The 6335-nt window shown below is 43.5% G+C and overlaps 1 protein-coding gene across 1 annotated transcript in view; it reads left to right on the forward strand.

Moving 5' to 3' along the window:
• The first annotated feature begins 4906 nt into the window (after window positions 1-4906).
• The window catches only part of tjap1 (tight junction associated protein 1 (peripheral)), a 164012-nt gene continuing 162583 nt past the window's right edge, over window positions 4907-6335 (forward strand). Inside the window, exon 1 of the mRNA XM_080193095.1 lies at window positions 4907-4932. The gene's annotated coding sequence lies outside the window, so the exon portion shown is untranslated. The remainder of the gene's footprint in view (window positions 4933-6335) is intronic.

Consider the following 6335-nt stretch of genomic DNA (forward strand, 5'->3'; position numbering starts at 1 on the left):
CCTACCCTTCACAAAACCGTGTTGACTATCCCTAATCAATTTATTTCTCTCTAGATGATTATAAATCCTATCTCTTATAATCCTTTCCAAAACTTTGCCCACCACAGAAGTAAGGCTCATTGGTCTATAATTCCCAGGATGGTCCCTACTACCCTTCTTGAACAAGGGGACAACATTTGCTATCCTCCAGTCTTCCGGCACTATACCTGTAGACAATGATGACATAAAGATCAAAGCCAAAGGCTCTGCAATCTCCTCCCTGGCCTCCCAGAGAATCCTAAGATAAATCCCATCCAGCCCAGGGGACTTACCTCTTTTCATACTCTCAAGAATTGCTAACACCTCCTCCTTATGAACCTCAATCCCATCTAGTCTAAAAGCCTATATCTCAGTATTCTCCTCGACTACATTGACTTTTTCCTATGTGAATACTGATGAAAATTATTCATTTAGTACCTCTCCTATCTCCAGACTCCACGCACAACTTCCCACTACTGTCCCTGACTGGCTCTAATCTTGCCCTAATCAATCTTTTATTCTTGACATACCTATAGAAAGCTTTAGGATTTTCCTTGATCCTATCTGCCAAAGTCTTCTCATGTCCTCTTCTAGCTCTTCTTAACTCTCTCTTTAGCTCCTTCCTGGCTAATTTATAACTCCAGTGCCCTAACTGAGCCTTCATGTCTCATCTTTACATAAGCCTCCTTCTTCCTCTTCACCAGAGATTCAACTTCCTTAGTACACCACGGTTCCCTCGCTCGATCACTTCCTCCCTGCCTGACAGGTACATATTTATCAAGGACTCGCAGTAGCTGCTCCTTGAACAAGCTCCACATTTCAGTTGTTCCCAGCCCCTGCAGTTTCCTACTCCAAAGGAATGAATAAACAAAAAACTAGCATGTGATACTGGGAATAACCCTGAGATTACTGTTCTTAAGGTTCTGCTTTTTAGTTTTCTTCCTACCTCCCTAAAATCTAATTGCAGGTGATTGGTGCCAATGTGCACCACAATCTCTGACAGAAGGATTTCCTACAGCTGTTCCTGGCTATCCTTGAGCCTGGCACCAAGGAGGCAACACATCATCCTAGAGTCAGGCTTAGAGGCACAGAGATGCCTGTCTGATTGTCTGACCACTCAATCCCCAATCATTATTGATGTCCCACTCCTCTTTTCCTTCTCCTGTAAGCTGAACTTCTGATACGCCATGGGCTTGCCTCTGTCTGCACATCCCTGAGGAACTATTGCTCTCACTTGAATCTGAAATGGAAAAACAATTAACAAGCAAGATAGATTCAGAGGTTTCCTGCAGTACCTGCCCGGTTCTCTTAAGACTGCCTGGCACCCACCTCCATCTTTCCCTGTATGCTGCTAACCTGCAGTGTGATTACCACTCTAACCACATTTACACAAAATTTTCAACTTCATGGGTCCACAACTATGGAGAAACACATGGAGGAACATGTTGCCAAATATGTGGGATAAATAACATTTGGGGAACTATGAGGAAAACAGTGGAATTGTGGGAGATGTGGGGGAAGATGTGGGAAAGCAAGGAAAAGCCTATGGGGTAACATGGGGAAATGTGAACAATCATGCAGAAACATGGGAGAAATGCATGGGGAAAAGTACTATTGTAGGTAAAGATACCTCTGAGACTCATTCTCAGCAGGTTCCCAGGCTGTGGGTTGTCCTCCATTGTGGGAACATGGCAGCCTCGGCATTTCTTCATGGTTATCTCAAGGCCGCAATGGATGTGAGTGATTAGCCCTTAGCTAACGTACAGGCTGACAAGACAAGTTAAAATTAACAGGACTGGTGTAACAATCTATGTTCATAAGTTGTATAGCATATAATATGTCGGTACATGACACCTAAACAGTACATAATGAATATATATGAATATATATTTAGGACATGCAAGCTTCACTATGTTAGGCGAGAGTCCACAAAATTAAAGACACAAATGTAACTACAAGCTGGGTTAGCTACATTTCTGAATGGACTATCATAAGCTTGTGTACAACAGCAAGGGCAGCTGCAGTCTCCCTGTCTGGGCACACGAAAACAAAGTTGCATTTATCTGAGATATAAGAAAACAAGCTGCATGTAAGTTGCTCGATATTTTTTTCCATTCTCCCAAGATTTACAAAGTTCATTAACCCATTCGCTACTGCAGTACTGAAACGTGAAGAAATATAGTGAGAAGCAAATGGGAAAAAATGTGAAGAGAAACATGCAGTCAATACATAGGGAAATGTGGGAATAATGGAGGTGCTTGTTGAGCAATATGCATGCCTGTTTTTTAGTACTTTATTCAAATTACTTCTCAACCTTTGAACCAGTTCATTTTGAACTGGTTTCCGGCACATCAATGACTTCCCCAACTCATCAGCACACATCTGCAGTGCCCCAAATGTCATGTCACATACTCCTCAATTTCATATGATCTTGTCAAAAGATCTCAAATTTATTGCTTGTCTTTCCAGACACAAATTTAAAAGAAAAGGGGATTTTCACAGTAATTCCAGTGCAGTGTTAATGTAAAGCTATTTGTGAGTAATAAATAAACTTGACTTTTAGTATCCCAATTTCCACTTGGTGCTGTGTTTTATTGTTTCGATCTTCTGCCCTCAATCACTGAATTCTATCCAATTTGAGGTGGTCCCACAAGTTACAATCTGATCTCATTAACATGATTATAATTTGCAGCCCAACAAAATATTCTCACATCTCGAAAACAGAAATCAAACATTTCTCTTTGATACCAAGCATTAACATGTTTGCTTGTTCTTTACCTTAGGTGACATCATGGTATTTTCCAAAGTAAGTTGCAAAATGACATTGCACTTTGCACATCTCAGAATTGGCTCAAATTGTTGAGTTAAACAGATGCCCATTAATGTTTACTTAATCTCTTTTTCAAAAGAAATATTGTTCTTTTATCCACAGACTTGGCGATTATGACTTTTTTCATTCTAAAAAAATTCCTTTAAATTGCAAGTATCTTTTTCCTCAATTTCTTTTTAAGAGTATCCCAGCACCAGAGACCCAGGTTCAATTCCTGCTTGCATCACTGTCTGTGTGGAGTTTACATGTTCACCTCGTCACTGTGTGGGTTTCCTCTGGGGAATATACAGAAGGAATGGTGAGGAAGATGGGGACAGATATGGGAATATACAGAAGGAATGCTGAGGAAGATGAGGAATGATGTAGGAATATACAGAAGGAACGCTGAGGAAGGCGGAATGAAGTGGGAATATAAAGAAGGGAATGCTGAGGAAGGCGGGGAATTATGTGAGAATATACAGAAGGAACGCTGAGGAAGGCGGGGAATGATGTGGGAATATACAGAAGGAATGCTGAGGAAGGCGGAATGAAGTGGGAATATAAAGAAGGGAATGCTGAGGAAGGCGGGGAATTATGTGAGAATATACAGAAGGAATGCTGAGGAAGGTGGGGAATGATGTGGGAGTACACAGATGGAATGCTGAGAAAGGTGGGGAATGATGTGGGAATATAGAGAAGGAATGCTGAAGATGGAGGAATTATGTGGGAATATACAGATGGAATGCTGAGAAAGGTGGGGAATGATGTGGGAATATACAGAAGGAATGCTGAAGATGGGGGAATGATGTGGGAATATACAGATGGAATGCTGAAGATGGGGGAATGAAGTGGGAATATAGAGAAGGGAATGCTGAGGAAGGTGGGGAATGATGTGGGAATATACAGAAGGAATGCTGAAGAAGGCAGAATGATGTGGGGAATAAACAAAAGGGATGCTGAAGAAGGGGGAATGATGTGGGAATGTAGAGAAGGAATGCTGAGGAAGGTGGAATGAAGTGGGAATATAAAGAAGGGAATGCTGAGGAAGGTGGGGAATGATGTGGGAATATGGAGAAGGAATGCTGAAGATGGGGGAATGATGTGGGAATATAGAGAAGGAATGCTGAAGATGGGGGAATGATGTGGGATATAGAGAAGGAATGCTGAAGATGGGGGAATGATGTGGGAATATAGAGAAGGAATGCTGAGGAAGATGGGGAATGATGTGGGAATATGGAGAAGGAATGCTGAGGAAGATGGGGAATGATGTGGGAATATGGAGAAGGAATGCTGAAGGTGGGGGAATGATGTGGGAATATAGAGAAGGAATGCTGAGGAAGATGGGGAATGATGTGGGAATATGGAGAAGGAATGCTGAGGAAGATGGGGAATGATGTGGGAATATGGAGAAGGAATGCTGAGGAAGATGGGGAATGATGTGGGAATATGGAGAAGGAATGCTGAAGGTGGGGGAATGATGTGGGAATATAGAGAAGGAATGCTGAGGAAGATGGGGAATGATGTGGGAATATGGAGAAGGAATGCTGAAGGTGGGGGAATGATGTGGGAATATAGAGAAGGAATGCTGAGGAAGATGGGGAATGATGTGGGAATATGGAGAAGGAATGCTGAGGAAGATGGGGAATGATGTGGGAATATGGAGAAGGAATGCTGAAGGTGGGGGAATGATGTGGGAATATGGAGAAGGAATGCTGAGGAAGATGGGGAATGATGTGGGAATATGGAGAAGGAATGCTGAGGAAGATGGGGAATGATGTGGGAATATGGAGAAGGAATGCTGAAGGTGGGGGAATGATGTGGGAATATGGAGAAGGAATGCTGAAGGTGGGGGAATGATGTGGGAATATAGAGAAGGAATGCTGAGGAAGATGGGGAATGATGTGGGAATATAGAGAAGGAATGCTGAGGAAGATGGGGAATGATGTGGGAATATACAGAAGGAATGCTGAAGAAGGGGGAATACCTCGTGCGTGACGTCAGATGCCAAGGATTCCCCCGACGTCACTCAGCCACCAGGTGACGTGTGGAAATACCCAGCATCCCCCGCGGTGAAATGGCGTCTGAAAGTGAGAAAGGGAGAATGTGTGAGTATTAGAGAGAAAAACAGAGAGAGTGTGAGTAATAGAGAGAGAGAAATACAGAGTGTGAGTAATAGAGAGAGAGAAATACAGAGTGAGTAATAGAGAGAGAGAAATACAGAGTGTGAGTAATAGAGAGAGAGAAATACAGAGTGTGTAACAGAGAGAGAGAAATACAGAGTGTGAGTAATAGAGAGAGAGAAATACAGAGTGTGAGTAATAGAGAGAGAGAAATACAGAGTGTGAGTAATAGAGAGAGAGAAATACAGAGTGTGTAATAGAGAGAGAGAAATACAGAGTGTGAGTAATAGAGAGAGAGAAATACAGAGTGTGTAATAGAGAGAGAGAAATACAGAGTGTGTAATAGAGAGAGAGAAATACAGAGTGTGAGTAATAGAGAGAGAGAAATACAGAGTGTGTAATAGAGAGAGAGAAATACAGAGTGTGTAATAGAGAGAGAGAAATACAGAGTGTGTAATAGAGAGAGAGAAATACAGAGTGTGTAATAGAGAGAGAGAAATACAGAGTGTGAGTAATAGAGAGAGAGAAATACAGAGTGAGTAATAGAGAGAGAGAAATACAGAGTGAGTAATAGAGAGAGAGAAATACAGAGTGTGTAATAGAGAGAGAGAAATACAGAGTGTGTAATAGAGAGAGAGAAATACAGAGTGTGTAATAGAGAGAGAGAAATACAGAGTGTGAGTAATAGAGAGAGAGAAATACAGAGTGAGTAATAGAGAGAGAGAAATACAGAGTGTGTAATAGAGAGAGAGAAATACAGAGTGAGTAATAGAGAGAGAGAAATACAGAGTGTGTAATAGAGAGAGAGAAATACAGAGTGAGTAATAGAGAGAGAGAAATACAGAGTGTGTAATAGAGAGAGAGAAATACAGAGTGAGTAATAGAAGGAAGAGTGTGTGAGCAGTAGAGGGGAGAGTGTGAGAGTAATAGAGAGACAGGCGTGAGGGAGTGTGTGAGGGACGGGAGTGAGGGGCTGAGGGTGTGAGGGACGGGAGTGAGGGGCTGAGGGTGTGAGGGACGGGAGTGAGGGGCTGAGTGTGTGAGGGACGGGAGTGAGGGGCTGAGTGTGTGAGGGAGTGAGAGCTCCGAGCCCACAGTCCGGAGTAGAGCCTGGCTCCAGTCCGCTTTGAGTGGGGATCCAGTCCGGGGAGCGGCGGGTAAGACGGCGGCTGAATGATAATCATTACTAGGGGGGAGGTTGATGATTGGGCCGAGTCTGTGCGGCTGCTTCCGGTCCGCGCGGCGGCAGCGCGCGCTCTGCGCGAGACACTTTTAAACTCAAGCTCGAGCGGCCCCTGGAAACACTCATTCCGCCCCGCCCCCCATAACCCACCCCCTCCCCCGTAACCCACCTCACCCCACCCCCGCCCCCCATAACCCACCCCCTC

Source organism: Carcharhinus amblyrhynchos, chromosome 7 (assembly GCF_965287045.1).
Source record: "Carcharhinus amblyrhynchos chromosome 7, sCarAmb.v2.hapA, whole genome shotgun sequence".
NCBI classification, from domain to species: Eukaryota; Metazoa; Chordata; class Chondrichthyes; order Carcharhiniformes; family Carcharhinidae; genus Carcharhinus; species Carcharhinus amblyrhynchos.